This window comes from Bidens hawaiensis, unplaced genomic scaffold, assembly GCF_021521415.1.
Source record: "Bidens hawaiensis isolate Kalapana, Puna unplaced genomic scaffold, B.hawaiensis_p1.1 tig00038129_1, whole genome shotgun sequence".
Classification (NCBI taxonomy): domain Eukaryota; kingdom Viridiplantae; phylum Streptophyta; class Magnoliopsida; order Asterales; family Asteraceae; genus Bidens; species Bidens hawaiensis.
The window spans coordinates 160248-177789 of NW_027496683.1; the positions used below are offsets into that span (position 1 = coordinate 160248).

General features: G+C 34.6%; 1 pseudogene across 1 annotated transcript in view; it reads left to right on the forward strand.

The window, feature by feature from the left end:
• The window catches only part of LOC143590055 (clavaminate synthase-like protein At3g21360), a 49263-nt pseudogene extending 34427 nt beyond the window's left edge, over positions 1 to 14836 (forward strand). Inside the window, exons 3-5 of the transcript XR_013145398.1 lie at positions 2985 to 3009; positions 9137 to 9145; positions 14627 to 14836. The product of XR_013145398.1 is annotated as a clavaminate synthase-like protein At3g21360 (transcript). The remainder of the gene's footprint in view (positions 1 to 2984; positions 3010 to 9136; positions 9146 to 14626) is intronic.
• The last annotated feature ends 2706 nt before the right edge of the window (positions 14837 to 17542 follow it).

Consider the following 17542-nt stretch of genomic DNA (forward strand, 5'->3'; position numbering starts at 1 on the left):
ATTAATATTACGTAAACGTTTTCAAAAGAACTTTTGAAACACTTAAAAATGTGTATTATAGGATTTTTAAAACTTTCCTGTTCATTAAGATGATGCTATTAACGTAAAACACTATATAAAAATCAATAAGGATTTGAATTATTTTAATAGTTAAGAACAAAAGTTGGCATGACTCAAAATAACTTTTCACTACCTTTAAGAGTGTATTTTTATTAAAAAATAAAAATATGTCACAATCACTTCCTCTCTCCTACACATATCCACACACTTTATGTCATCATCACACTATCTCTCATACACATATCCACATACTTTATGTCACCATCACTTTATCTCTTCTAAAAAAATACACTCTTTAAAAAAATGTATTTCTTTTTCATCTTAACTCAACCCAATCCAGCCTATCTTCCTGTTTTTCTTTAAAATATCGACAACCAACGGGTTTCCGGCCCAAGGTGACTGCGGAAGTAACATACGTTTTAGGAGGGCTGCAAAATAACAAAAAAACATATGTTAATTGTTTAGACATTAACCGAACATATGTGAGGTGGTGAGGTGGTGTTCAGAGTTTGTACTGGATATATTTTTATCAAGTTTTTTAAAAATATATATGTATATTTTTAAAACATATGTTACGTTTGTCTATAAACATATGATTTAATATGCAAAACATATGTTACGCTTGTCTATAAATGTATGTTTTAATATGCAAAAACATATGTTTTTTGTATCAGAATATTAATATTTAAATGAATAATTTTTAATATTTGCGTAACCCATACATGTGCAAGAGAGAGTGAGAGACGGGCTATATAAAGTTTATGAACATTTAATATAAAAGAGAGTGTGAGAAACAAGTATTGTACCTTTAAGAAATCAATTAAATCAAAACCATTATTTTAATTATTACTTTTTTCTATATAACCATTATAAGGTAAAATGTTTTAAATTTTTAAATAACCCCTATGAGAAGTTAATTATAATGTGATAAAGTTAATTCAAAAAAGTGTGGAGACATGAATTGTACTTTTCAAAAATCAATCAAATAAAAGTCATAAGTTTTTTACTTTTACATTTTGATTACTTTATCACAATTACACTCTCTCTCCTACACACATCCACACATTTTTATCACACAATTTATGTCACCATCACTCTCTCTCTCCTACACAAAAGTCACCATATTTCAAAAATATACATTTCCTTTAAAGAATTGTGATACAATTCTTTAGATCTTAAAAAGGAAAAGAAGAAAAAGCATATCTTATAAACAAATCAATACCAAAATACACACTCATATGAATTCTTATTGATAAAAGAAAAAAATAATAAAGAAAAAACAAAAAATACAATCCATTAAATCTTGAAAAAATAATATGTAAAGTAATATTTTAACATATTTGTAATATAATAAGAATGCTACAAAAAGATTATTATAAATAATTTTAAAAATTGTGTTTAAGAGAAATTTATTTAATGAGAAATATATATAAATAAAAAGTTAGAATATAAATTTGAAAAAGGACCCACATTCATTCAAACTCAAATCCAAAACCTTAATATTCTTGTTCATCCGGCAACACGTGCAAACCCGTCACCGTTCTGACAACTTTGTGTTTCAGGCTAACCAACTATAGGGTGGTGGTGACAAATCTCATCTTCAAACGAATCTCGAATCTTTAACGTTGGTGACGGAAGGCGGCGACGTTGACAAATTTTCTAGAACAAATTTGCTATTTAGCTTCGCATCCCTAAATATGTCCAGAGTTGTTAATTTACATGTCAAACAAAATTTAGAAATTTAAAATTAGATGAATATCAAAAGAATCTTACGGATGATCGGCCATGTTGACCACTATCAACTTCACTTGGTATTTTGATAATATTTGAAGCCTCATAAGTCATAAAGCATTATCTCTCTTTTTTGATAATGCATGAAATTAAAGAGCTTGAACATAGTTGTGTACCAGCTGTGGAGTTTGTTTAATCAGTTAAAGAGACGTTCTTGGTTGCTTTCATCAATATGGACACGCAGAAGCAATGTCTTCTCCGAAAAATTGAAGAGATGTTTTGGTTTGAAGAGTGATGGTGGTGAGATCTATATTTGAGATCTGGATTTTTGTTAATGTTTGAAAGAAAGATGGAGAGATAAAAGATATGAGGTAAGATGAAAGGATAAATTAGTTTGAAATTACCTAATTACCCTTTTGATTTTAAATTAATCTGATGAGCAGGCCATAAGGAACACAAGTGGAGACATTTTCATATATATTCAGGACCGTGTTCATGAATGCGTTTGTGTGTTGAGTTTATTTTTTTCTTTTTCTTTTACCTGAAAGCGTGCAAATTTGAATGACATTTTTAATTTATGTTTATTGAACTCGTATACGAATTCGTATTGAACACATCCTGATAGAAATTTTAAGAGCATTCACATCCAGTTCCTCATCCCCATCTTTATAATTACATTACAAAATACTACATTTCTCTTTCCTGTTTAATTAAATAATACTTTTATCATTACAGTTTTCTCTCTCCTCTACTCACAACCAATCCAACAAATATTAAAAAATAAATAGGGACAAACAATGTTCCCCAAATATTTCCTCAAATTTACAAAAAATCACTACATTTCTCTCTCCACCCTATAATTTACACTCACAATCATTCAAACCTCACCCTATAATTTACCAATCCCCCTCACATAATTATGGGGGATGGGATGGGAATGCTCTAAGTGTTATTTGTGTGTGCATATGTAATTCTATGATTTATTTTTTTAATAATTTTTTGCAAAAAAAATCTCCACTGAATTGCGACAAAAAATATCGTCGCAAATCCATCTCACAATTCCAGGAGCAGGTTGGTCACAAAAAGTGAAGTCAGAAGATTTGCGACCGCATCACAGGTAGCAAGATCTTCGACCGCATCGCCGGTAGCAAGATCTGCGACCGCATCACCGGTCGGAATATCTGCGACTGCAGCACCGGTCGGAAATCTATGACCCGGGTCGCAAGATCTGCGACTGCCGGGTAGCAACATTTGGTCGCAAAACGGTTGCAACATAGAAACGACGACCAACGTTTTTCCGACGACTCATTCGGTTACAAAACGGTCGCAACTAGGGGTGAGCAAGTTAACCGCCATAACCGATAACCGAACTATAACCGATAAAACTGAACCAGTTTTAACCGATAACCGACAATGGGTCGGTTAATTGATTTATTGAAAACCGCCAAATGCGGGTCAGTTTTGGTTAAAGATAATCCAGACCCGCCATAACCGAACTGATCCATTTATTTAACTAAGAAGCGAGAATTAGTAGTGCATGTGCGGGAGAGTTAGTATTGAATCAAAGTCATACAATCTTTTGGTATCCAACCATATCATATTAATCAACGATAATTGTAGATAAAAGAAGGTCCAACATAACAACATAAACTCTATTGTAGACAACATATATATATGCAGGTTTCTACACCTGTTTAGAGATGAAATCCAAAATGGTATCTATCAAATCTTGTTTGGTTTTCAATTTTGAAGCCCAATTACAAAACTCAAGTCCAAATTTTAGGACCGGTTACATTGTTTTGGTCACGGTTAACCGACCCACGAATACCTTTAAACCGATTAACCGAAACCGCCATAACGGATTGGTTATGGTTATGATTATCCATTAACCGACGTATCGGTTATGGTTATGGGTTTGGCAGTAAACCGCCCCAAACCGACCCATGCACACCCTTAATCGCAACATGGCAGTTGCAACCGTTTTCTGACCGAAAAGGCTGTCACAAATGCTTAGTTTTCTAGTAGTGATGGGCAAAAACCGGCTCACTGTTGTTGCTCGCTATCCTGATTGGAGAACCCTAGATCGCTAGTTGAAATCGACGGGGATACAAGTTGTGTGCGTCTTGTAGATTAGAAATTATCGTATCGGATCCTTTATATATATATATATATATAACGTGCTAAATGTGAGAATCAAGTAGAGTAATTATATATACAAGTAGAGTAATTATGTAATTCCTCTATGATGTAATTACATAATTACTATACTTGATTCTCACGTTTAGCACATCAATTTCATTTGTACGTTAACATTCCCCTATATATAAGGACATGTTCGAGAGGTAACACAAAAAGAGTGAGAAAGCGAGGAACTCTTCATTTTACATGTAAAAAAAATACTAAAAAAATTCATTTTTCATGTAATAAACACATTTTGACATTATCTTTTTAGAGTTTTTAACATATAGAAGCCGTTTAAAAAAAGTCTTATAGCTAAAAAAACGTAAAAAAAAATATTTTTTTATTGAAATGTCTTCTACATGTATTTATAAACAAAAGGTTTAAAAAATTTATGTTAAAACTAATTTTTTACATTTGAAAACGAGCTTTATATTATTAATTTACATGTAAATTGAATAGTTCCGCAAATCCTCACTTTTTTGAGTTTTGTTTTGAACTTTTCCATATATATATATATATATATATTTATATATATATATATGATTGGGATCGTGTGAGAACCATTTGAGAATTGAGAACCGAACCATTCTCAACCATTAATTTTAGAAAAAGGGATTTTAAGTAAGATTAAGCATGCAGGGGCAATTACGTGATTTTGCAACTTTATAACTGCTCGGGAACACCTACTTTGAACATATGAACTAATTTCAACATTCAATTTCATGATTTTGATTGACTAACACAAAATTGGATTGGTCGCCGTGTCGATTGATCTCTTGCACATAAAAATCGGCACTTGTACTTGCAAAATCTGTCATGGAACTTGAAATCGGATCTCTTTTGGTTGGATTTCTTAAATCATTATTCAATTCCGATATGCTAGGGTTAGATCGCAGCTTCGGGACAAGAAGAAACATATCAGTACATTTAATCCATGAGTTAGTGCTGGAATTCGTTTATGTTGCTCTTAAATTTTAATGAATTAAGTGTCTAATCAACAAAAGCCTAACATTAGTTCCAAAGCAGCTACATATTTGACTTTTTTCTGCAAATCTTCACATGAACAAAGGAGTATTATTAGTGAGTTCGAGCTCTGTTCATGAGTTGTTTTTTCAAGGTCGGCTCATTTAGATATATAACAGTAACCGAATCGATTTGTTAAAGATGAAACTTAAGTCGAATCGACCCGTTCAGAGATAAAGCACAACTTGAGTTCGACGCGTTAGATAGACCACGCTCGTGTTTCACCCGTTTGAGGTAAATTATAAACATGAATCGACGCGTTAATAGATTGATCATAACTAAGTCTGATCCGAGAGAGATAAAAGCAAATCTCAATGATATAGAATCAATCGTTAAGTTTTGTTGTTGTATTGCATTAAAACACTCACTTTGTCTATTCTGCTTCATTTTATATATATATATTTTGTATTATAGCATTAAGTTTTGTTATGTTGTAATCAAATAACTCCTAAATGAATAATTATTATGCAGGTACATTATTTTAAGAGAAAGCAACCATAGGTGGGATGATTATCATGTGAAGTAGGATAAAACTGAACTGAAACGACAAGTTTTTAATATTTGTTTAGCGAGCAGTGACTAATTGTTAAACCCGTTTGTTGGTTTTGGTTTCCGTGTGACCCTGGAACAAGATCTTATGGTGACCCTTTTACTTATAGGAATGAAGGTTCACATAGAAAGAGCATGAGACATAAACAATTGTTGATTTGTCTAATGGACAACACTCTTCTGGAAAGAGTTCATAGGTTTTGTAGGCTATGGTGTAGTTGTATGTTACAACTTGCGGTGCATGCCATAGTTTTGGGTAAGGTCGTGCATGATATGGCCCAATTAAAAAAATAAATAAAAAAACCCAACATATTCCGACTTGAAACCCGTTTTTGGCCGGACACGTTCCGACCCAAAACATGTTCTGACTCATGTTGACTCAGACTAGTTCCGACTTGAACCAAAACAATCTTTTTTTATAATTGACATGTTTTGACCCTAACCTGTTTTATACCGAGCCGACCCATTTGTCACCTCTAATTTATCACTCACTATCATACATATGTGTATAATAGCTTACTATTATATATGTATAGCCATGCTACTTATTCCTTTCTTTTTTATGTTATTTAACTATATACTTGTTTTGTATCCAATTTATAACATGTACTATGCAAGCAAATTTAAAAGTTAGATAATTAGGCATCGCATTGGTGATAACATTCATATGTGCGTAGATCGCCTAAGATGCGATTTTGAAAAACTTGGAGAACTTGATATATGAATTCAAGCAGTTAAGGATAAGAGTGAATACGGATGAAAGGTTGTGGAAAATATTAAACGAACATATATCCAAAAAAGAAGCAAATACCATATGATAGATTCGCTAAAACATAGAAGCAGCAAATAACATAAACATGCTTTACTACTACAGAATCAAACAGATAGTTCTGTAAATCGATTTCCACAAAGAATCCAAAGGAAATGATAGCATTACAACACATAATCTTCAAATAAAAATCACGAATCATGTTGTTTACATAAGCAATGAGGATAAAACTTAGCATGTTTTGGGAAATCTTGTAAAACTCCCACTTGAAACTTGGCATGTCTTCCAAGGCATTTGGTTGTATAACACCTTTTTCACCATCCTCTTTTAACTCGTAATATTTTTACTCAAGCTTTAACTTTTGTTGTGCATTAACCCAACATAACTTTAAAAATCTTGTAACATATTCCTGCAAATAAAAATGATAACATGTTTTATTATTGATAAAGCGAAACGAAAAAAACGATTTTTCTTGTTATTGAGAGGAGATGAAATGGCTTGAGCTAAAGCCCGACACGTTCGCCCGTTGGGCCGAGTGTTCGCCCACTTCTGAGTCTTCGCCTTTAGATTAGCGAATGGAGTGGAATCTACCATTGAAGAAATCTATTTGCTTAACCCAGGCCTTATGCCAAAAGCGAGATAAACCCCATCCCTCTCTTTCCTTTTTTCGTCCCCATGCCAACATATTTGAATAATAACTAAACATTTCATTTAAAACTTTGAACATTACATCCAAACTGTTACTTTCACATTCTTTTACTCTTTTTTCATTAACACTTTCAATTTTATGCTCATCTTTGCTTTCAATATCATAATCAATATTAACAACATATAATTACCAAACACTTGTTCATTATACACATATGTACAAACATCTTTAACCATATAGTTGTTACTTATTATACATATAGGCACAACATACAAAAGCTACAAGAATCAAACACCAACTTATTATACACATATGTACAAACAGAACAATTACCCATTATACACTTATGTATAACCAACAAAGAAACAGAACAATTACCCACTATACACATATGTTTAACCAACACAAACTAGAATTACCATAACAACTGATCAATATACGCATATGTACAAAATATTTTAACCGTATAATTGCTACTCAATATACATATAAGTACCACATACATAACCAACAAGTATCAAATACCAACTTAGTATACACATATGTACAAATAGAACAATTACTCACTATACATATATATATATATATATATATATATATATATATATATATATATATATATATATATATATATATAACGTACACAAGCTACAATTCCAATAACAATTTATAAATATACAAGTATGTACAAACATATTAACCTTATAATCGCAACTCATTATCAATGTTGCAAAAGTCGCTAGGCGGTCCCTAGGCGGCCAACCCCCTTGGAGGGAGTACTTGGAGTACTCGGGGAGTACTTGGAGTACTCGGGGAGTACTCCGAGAGTACTCGGACATGATAAATATAAAGAAAATTAGATTTTTGGTAATATATATATATATTTAAATATCATAAGTTTACTAATATTTATAACAAAATACATGATTATCAATATAAATAAGAGAAATACATTTTTAAACACTAAATTATTCTAAAAAATGTTAATAATTAATTAAAAATAATGATATTCTTTCTTTAATATTATAGAAATACGAATTATGTTGTATTTTTTAAGTCAAAATAGACCCAAGTTAACCGATTAGATGTGATTCAGGCTAACGTTGACCACCTTTGACCAATATTTAGTAACTAGGCGGAGTTAAAGAAACTCCCCTCGGCACCATACCTTGTAGCGAGTACTATGAGAGTACTCGGCCTTGTAGACCTACTTTTACAACATTGCTCATTATACATATAAATACAATATACAAAAACTAAAAGTATCAAACACCGAATTATACACATATGTACAAACAGGATAATCGCTCACTATACACATATGTATAACGTACTCGAGCTACAATTATAATAACAATTGATTAGTATACAAATATGCACAAACATTTTAAGCTTATAATCGCTACTCACTATAGATACAAGTACAAAATACAAAAGCTACAAGTATCAATCACAAACTCATCATACACATATGTATAAACAGGGCATATCACTCACTATACACATATGTATAACATATACTAGCTACAATTACCATAATAATTATCAATATGCACCTATGTATAAAGAATTTAACCTTATAACTACCACTCTTTATACATATAGTACAACGTACAAAAGCTACAAGTACAAAACACTGATTTGTTATACACATATGTACAAATATATCGTATCACTCACTATACATATATGTATGACGTACACACACTACAATACCATAACAATTTATCAATATACACCTATGTACATACAATTTAACCTTATAACTACTACTCATTATACATGTAAGTACAACATACTCACCCTACACACCTCGGATATTGTTAGGGTCCGGTACCCTCCATCCTCGGATATTATTAGTGTCTGGTACCCTTCATCCTCGGATATTATTAGGGTCCGGTCACCTTTCATCCTCGGATATTATTAGGGTCCGGTCACCCTTCATCCTCGGATATTATTAGGGTCCGGTCACCCTTCATCCTCGGATATTATTAGGGTCCAGTACCCTTTCTTCCATAGCTTCATACTATACCTGCTCTTAAATACTTTTCCTGACAATACGTGCAATCTCCGAAAAGCGTTCACGTACCATTAACATATCATACTTACATTATGCATACATCATATATATTCATGCTTGCATCTTATCTTGACAATACGTGCAATCTCCGAAGAGCGTTCACGTACCATTAACATATCATACGTACATTATGCATACATCATATAGATTCATACTTTCATCTTATCTTATAACATAAATGGCAATCACATCTTTAGCTACCACCTGACGGTACATGCAATATCCGAAGATCGTTCACGCACCGTCAAGCAATCATCATACATAAATCATACAAGGCATACACTTACCACTTAAGGTAAGTGTATTAACTATCACATCGAGTATGCACACAGCCCTGAAAACATATCAAGGAAGTAGGGCTAGAAACTCACCTCAAGTTGGTTACGTTCACCGTTAATAGTTATTTCTTTCTTCAGTTGGGCACGGCTAACTGTATAACAATTTACATGCATCAATTAACTATTGCTACTCATATCGTACATCTATCTTTATATAACCCACAACGAATAGGGGTCCGGGGGCAGCGCCCCTGGCAGTGGGGTTCTAGGGGCGGCAGCCCCTAGCAGGTTCCAAGGGGCAAAGCCCCTGGCTGGGGTCGAGCTGATAGAAATAAAAATTTTATTTCTATTAACTGTCGTATCACATTTTCCATTAGAATTTTGAATCATTATAAATTTGCTAACTTAAAGAGTTCAAGGGCTTCTTTGTAATTTAAATCATCATTTTCTAAGTTCAGGGACCAATCTGTCATTCTTTCAAAGTCCAGTTCGTTAATATACTCTTTAACGAATTGGGGTTCGTTCGTTACTTCTGTCTTCCTTAACGAATTGGCTAATTCGTTACTTCATAACGAATTGGCCTTTTTAGCGAACTGATCCATTTTCGTCTGGTCTATCTAACGAATTGAACTCTTTGGCGAACTAAACCCTCATAACGAACCAGTCCTCATAACGAATTAACCTTATAGCGAACTGGTCAACATACGAATTGGAATTAGCGAACTGAAACTAGTTCGTCAGTCTTTCCTTAACGAATTAACTAGCGAATTACTTCTAATTCGTTAGTCACCCCTTAGCGAACTAGGGCTAGGTCAGGGAATGTCAGAACATTCCCTGACATTCCTCTTAACCTCGTACCACTTTCCGGCGCCGCCTTTCCGGCGCCGCCATTGCCGGAAAATCGCCGGAAAACCGCGAACACGTCGGAAAAACGAGTTTTAACTCGTTTTGCCGTTTTTTGTCCCGTTTGATCCAGATCTGAGCTAGGGTGACCTCTAAGCTCATCATAGGTTCGGTTTATACCCGATTCCACCCGGATCTCGTGATTTAAACGGTTTAACGGTGTCGGCTCTTCGTTTCGTGATTATATTTAACGGGTTTAAGCTCATACAATATCATACTATCATACCTTGGATCGGGATCGGTTCTTCTTCTATGATTCGGCTAGAGAGAGACTAGAGAGAGAGAGAGAGCTTAAGTGTGTTTTTTGGTGGTGTATGAAATATGTGTGAAATGAGTAATAAATGGGTAATTAAGGTTTATATAATTATGGATCATGGGCTTAAGCCCATGGTCCTTTCCTCTTTCTTTCATAACCCAAGTCCATAACCCATATCCATTTAACCCAACACTAGCCCAACTCCTAATAATCCATACTTTCATTTATTAACCGAAACCCGAAAAACGGGATGTTAAAAGTCTTCCCTCCTTAAAGAAGTTTCGTCCCCGAAACCTAGCTATTACATAAACAAATTTGGATAAAATTTGCGCATCTCTTCTTCAACTTCCCATGTAGCTTCCGATCCCTTGCGATGCTTCTATATCACTTTCACTAGAGGTATAACCTTGCGTCGGAGTTGCTTTTCCTTGCGATCAACTATTTCGATGGATTGCTCAATGTAGTTCATCTTTAAACGTTCTAAGAAGTTCAGGTTGTTAAAAAAAGTTTAGAAGTTCTGATAAAGAGGGTTTAAAATATTATGTTTAAACGTTCTGAAACAAAACTGAAGACCTTTAAACGTTCTGACCAAAAAAGAGCATCTTTTAACGTTCTAATACGTTCAATGAAGTTCTGGGTAGTCTAAAAACAATGAACATCTTTAAACGTTCTAATACTTTCTAAGAAGTTCAGGTTGTTAAAAAAAGTTTAGAAGTTCTAAGAAGTTCTGGGTGTTCAAAAAAGTTTAGAAGTTCTGAACTTCTAAACTTTATCAGAACTTCTAAACTAACAAAAAAAATTAAACACCTGTAATATGAAATTGAACACTCAATTCACTCCATATAATCTCGCAATCATCAAACAATTATCAATTGACTATCAATTTGATCATCGATTCGATCATATGAACAAAATATGAACGCCTGCAACTGGGTTTCTGCAAATGGCGCTTAAAATTTTAAACGTTCAGTTAAAACCCATCACAAAACTCAAAATTGATCAATTGAAACTTCAAATTGATGATTAATTGGACCAATTTCAAAGTTTAATTGGTCAATTAGTTCAACAATTTCAATTTCAATTGGTCACTTTTATCAACAGGTCGTGACGAAGGAAGATGGTGTACGGTGGACGGTATCATTGGATGGTGGACGGTGGATAGGATCGTTGGATGGTGACGGATTGCTGAACGGTCATGTTGAAGGTGGACGAAATCGATGGAAGCAACGATTTGATGAAAATTACAATATTGCCACCGCGTGTTATTCGAAATCGACGGGGATGCGAGTCGCGTACGTAATGTACGATTAAAGATTATTGTATTGGATCCTTTATCTATCTATATATATATATATATATTAAAACCATCTTATTAACTTGCACATATATTTTTTTTATAAAATTTTACATGCACATATGTCGATAGGTGTAGGAAATATACCACAACTAATACATATAACCTACATATGTACATGTTCCATAATTAAAAAAAATTTGTTTATGTATTTTTAGAAATGTCAAAGAAATGAATAAAAGTTGTATTTTGTCTGTTTCTTTTTATTTTAAAACTTTTTATAAATTAAAAAATGGATTATTTATTTTTGTTTTTTTTTTTCACAAAAATCTATGTTTATTGTACAAGGGATTAATCGTAAGAAGGATATGAAGGCATTAGAGTGCAACAAGTGGCACGTGGGCAAATGCATATGTACATGCAATAACCACGAACACGTATAAGGCGGAGTATAAGGCGGAGGGTAGTGGGGCGAGCCGGACCACAGGCGCAAGAATAAGGATGTAGAGAGAGAAAGTGAGATTGGGTTTTTGAGAGAGAGAGAGAGAGAGAGAGTGTGTGTGTGTATGTTTTTGGATCGGTGGTGGTGGTGTGATCGGTTGTCCGGTGAGTGTCCGGTGATCGGTGTTGGTGGTGTGATTGGTGAAGGTGAAGAAGAAGATCGGTGTGGTGGTGTGATCGGTGGTCCGGCGGCGGTGGTCCGGGAAGGTGAAGAAGAAGATCGCCTGGTGGAGTGATCTGTGAAGAAGAATATTAAATTTAAATTTAATATTAATATTAAAATTAATATTTAAAATAAATAAATAACTGGATCAAGCCCCGATCACCTGGACCACTACACCCTCCGGGGCTTGGTTGAGGGGCTTGATCCAGTGCCATGTTATCGCCTACGTGTCGGGTTTTGATTTGATCACTTGGGGCTCAACCAAGCCCCATTACCCTTATCCTAAATAATCATAACTTATATAAATAATCACGTAACCTATGTTTATAATTACACACATACATAATTATGCAACTTGTACAATAATTATGTAATATCTCTATAAATATATTATGTGCATAATTTAGCTGATTTTTTGAAAATATAATCAATTAGAAAATTATAGGTATAGCGAAAAGATACACAAAACTAAAGAGAATAAAATGCTCAATTTAATGTGTAATTTTTTTAAAAAATAATATCGTGTAAAAAAAGTTATAAGGATAGTAAATAAATGAGGAAACTTGAAAGAAGTCTAAGAGTGAGAAGCTAAACCAGTTCCCTGTAGGCCTTTTCAGGCTTGAAAACTAACTTGCCAGCCTTTCATCGCATAATCAATAAATTTGATCTACATGTCCAAAATATTTCCTACACTTTGTATCATAACTAATAAGAATGCTTTGTATTTAAACCTGAAGAGGTAGGTCCAGCAGAGCCTAGTTGGACCCGTAAGACTCACCTTGAAGAGGGACGTCTGCGCAGTTGGACCCGCAAGACTCACCTTAAAGAGGGACGTCTGCGCAAAGACCAACTGGATCCGCAGGACCCACCATGCTCAGAGAGATGACGTCCTTACGCGCAGTACGCAAGCTGTTCCCGCAGAAAAAGCCTCCCAATGGTGACGTACCCCGCCTGTTCTCGCAGCTGCGGATACTAGCCATCAGGGAAGGCTACCCGCACTAACAGCAAGGCTACACGCACAAGGCACTAACTCTCAAATAATTCAGTAATGTCACCTGAAGAAGGAATGAGCAAGCCGGGAATACTCCCACCCAAAGCCGGGAATACTCCCGCCCAAATGAGCCAGTCCGTACGCTACTGGAGGATCTTTTGTACTATACCTGCCAAGGTATGGACAAAAGATCTGACCAAAGCAGCGCCAGCTCACTGACAACAGTACGACGAGGAGCACGCTCTAGTACTTAATGTCACTATCAGCCGCTGCCTACTCACCAACCCCTGTCGTGGCACGCACATAGCCTGCAGTTGGTGGAAAAGGAATAGTACACAGCCGGCCATGTCACTATCAGCCGCTGCCTACCCACCAACCACCAGCATGGCACGTGCGTAGCCCACAGTTGGTAGAAAAGGAATATTATACAGCTGGCTATACCTGCTTGGACACCTACCTTCGGCTATAAATACTCCAACACCTTGGAACGGTATCATTATCTTGTATCTTATCTGCTCTAGCTATTTCTCTTAATATACACTTATATTCAGAGCAATCTAGTTTGATTCTCACGCCGGAGGGTGGTCACAAGGAGGTACCCCCCCTTCTCAGTGACGAGCTCACGGTGTCTGTTTTGCAGGTCATCAGAAGAATAATCATCTTGCCGGACCTAACCCTCGTGGGAAACATCTATTTAACCCCCAGATTATCCGTAATCTGCCCGGGGTCACTTAGTGTTTCTTCAAAACCTTTTACACACACAACTTATATATAATTAATCCTGTGTACGTATAATAGCTTCCAGAACCCCCCACCAAGTTATTTTCTTTTGCGAAGAAGAACCAGGAATTGGGGGAGAAACTCTGATAGTCTTGAGTCATATCGTATATGAAAGGATGAAAGATAAACACCTGGATTTTGTTGCAAAAATAGAGGAACATGGACTGAAGTATATAAGAATAGTAGGAAATGATGATGATCCATCAACCTATGTCGGAAGTAGCTGGAAATCGACATACAAGACCGATGACAAAGTTATTGCAGAGGAAAGGGCAGCGAAGCAAGGGACAAAGCTGGAATGGATGGAGGATACTGTAAAAATTATTTTTGATCCATTGCCGGAAAACATGGTTCAATAGTCTTGCGTTGGGATATTCTGGGCGGGCGACCGGGAAAATTGAGAATCATAATACATTAGTGGAGGTGGGTAATGGCGAGCCTGTGAAGGATGAGGTTGTGAAAGACTTTATGAAAATAACAGAAGAAGAATGTGTTGCAATACCTTGGAAGAAAGGCGATGTTCTATTGGTTAATAATATGACGGTTCTTCATAGCCGGCGACCACTAGTAAAGCCTCCCCGTCGTATATTGGCATCTCTATGCAAGTGATTCAAAAAGGGTGATATGTTTTAATGATATATGGATACATATAATCGTGTAAAACTTCGAACAATAAGGGTTGTATCCGAGTATCTAACTATGATGTAAACATAATGGTTTGAGTTCTAAATTCTATCCGGTATCTGGAAAGGAGAAAGGTATAGCATAATAAGTGAATAAATATCAGTCAAGACCCTAAAAACAATCCAAAAACTTTTATGAAGTTTTACAAACAGCAATTTTAGTTTCACACTTTCACTTTCACAAGATCACTTGAACTTATGGCGTATTATTATTGTAAACCTATAGTGTCTGCATAGTAAAAGATTTCACAATAAAGTTAGCATATAACAACCACATTCTGAGGCTCTAACGCAGCCCTGACCCACCATAAAGTTTCAACACACGATATGAACTATGAAGTTACGTCCAACACCCTTTATGTCTAGAAACTAAAACTTAAGTTTTCAAACAACTGCCAAAAAGACTCTTATCACTTGATTTGTGTTGCATCCAATATATATTACTAGTGCTGACATACAAATAACATGTATTTAAAATACGGTGAACAGTTTGCCAAGCTAACCTAGATTTGGTTATTGATGTACAATCTACTTGCACCTTAAAATCCGCTCCAATACAGTCTTCCATCGATTCCTAACACTCTCTTCCTGAGCTTGTTTTGAGAAGAGAAAGAAAAAGAAAGTGAAAGGAATTAGAAAAGAAGGGTGTTTCAGACTCCAGAGTTAGGGTAAAGTTAAAATACAAAGGATAACAAAAATGAGAATGGTGAGAAGGAATCCTGTCAATTGATCTTAGATTTGAATGGTTGAGATTAATTTAATAAATAAAAATTGATGAAAAGGGCATGAAGGTAATAACACACCTTTGTTGACTTTCTCTCTTCACATGCAAAGCACATGCCAATTATCCGTTCATTTTAAAATGTCCATAACTTTTTCATACGACAATGACATTATGTTTTAAAAAAAATTCACCATAATAATAAGCGTTTTTTAATCTTTAATATGAGTATCATATTGTTATATAAAAATAAAAAAAAATAATGGGTTTTTTAATTGTGTTTTTTTGTTGTTCATTGTGTCATTGTGTAATATGTTGTTTCCATTGTGTTTTACGTTTCAAGTCATTATATTCACCATTGTGTCTTACGTTTTAGGCCGTTGTGTTATACGTATTCACCATTGTGTCTTACGTTTTAGGTCATTGTGTTATACGTATTCATCATTGTTTTTTACGTTTTAAGTCATTGTGTTATACGTATTCACCATTGTGTTTTAAGTTTCAAGTTAAAGACACAATGACGAAAAAAGACATAATGATAAGCGAAAAACACAATGGTGTGCGAAAAGAAACAATGATAAAAAAAAGACACAATGACGAAAAAAGACACAATGATAAGCGAAAAGACACAATGATGTGCGAAAAGACACAACGGTGTGCGAAAAGACACAATGACGAAAAAAGACACAATGATAAGCGAAAAGACACAATGGTGTGCGAAAAAACACAATGACAAAAAAAGACACAATGATAAACGAAAAGACACAATGGTTTGCGAAAAGACACAATGGCGAAAAAAGACACAATGATAAGCGAAAAGACACAATGGTGTGCGAAAAAACACAATGACAAAAAAAGACACAATGATAAACGAAAAGACACAATGGTTTGCGAAAAGACACAATGGCGAAAAAAGACACAATGGTGTGTGAAAGGACACAATGGTGTGTGAAAAAACACAATGACGAATAAAGACACAATGATAAGCGAAAAGATACAATGGTGTGTGAAAAGACACAATGGTGTGTGAAAAGACACAATGATGTGCGAAAAAACACAATGACGAAAAAAGACACAATGATAAACGAAAAGACACAATGGTGTGCGAAAAGACACAATGGCGAAAAAAGACACAATGGTGTGCGAAAAGACACAATGATGAAAAAAGACACAATGATAAGCGAAAAGACACAATGGTGTGCGAAAATACACAATGGTGTGCGAAAAACACAATGACGAAAAAAGACACAATGATAAGCGAAAATACACAATGGTGTGCGTAAAGACACAATGGTGTGCGAAAAGACACAATGACGAAAAAGACACAATGATAAGCGAAAAGACAATGGTGTGCGAAAAGACACAATGACGAAAAAAGACACAATGATAAGCGAAAAGACACAATGGTGTGCGAAAAGACACAATGACGAAAAAACACACAATGACGTGATTTTTGTTTTAAATTTTATATAGCAAAAATCATACTCATATTAAAGATAAAAAAACACTTGTTATTATGATGAACTTTTTTTCTAAAAAAATATCATACGAAAAAGTTATAAACGTTTTAAAATGATTGAGGTATTAACATGTGTTTTGCATGTGGAGAGAGAAAATGTATACAATTACCTCTATACCCTTTTTCTTTTGGTCCCCACTTGACACATGTCAATTATTTATGACTTCTCACACTTCTCATTTTTGTTACCCTTTGTAGAATAACCTGACAATTCAGAGTTATTTTAAGGAAGGAAACAAAAAGAAAGGAAAACAATTGAATGGGTAATTGACCCATATATGTTTCCTTCCAAATCGGAAAGAATCCAAGAGAAAAGAAAGTAGAACAAGTTTAACCAAACTCAAATTACAAAGTTACCTTCTTCTTCTTCCTTGTGAAGCTTCGTTTTTTTAGTAATTGTAAATCAAATTG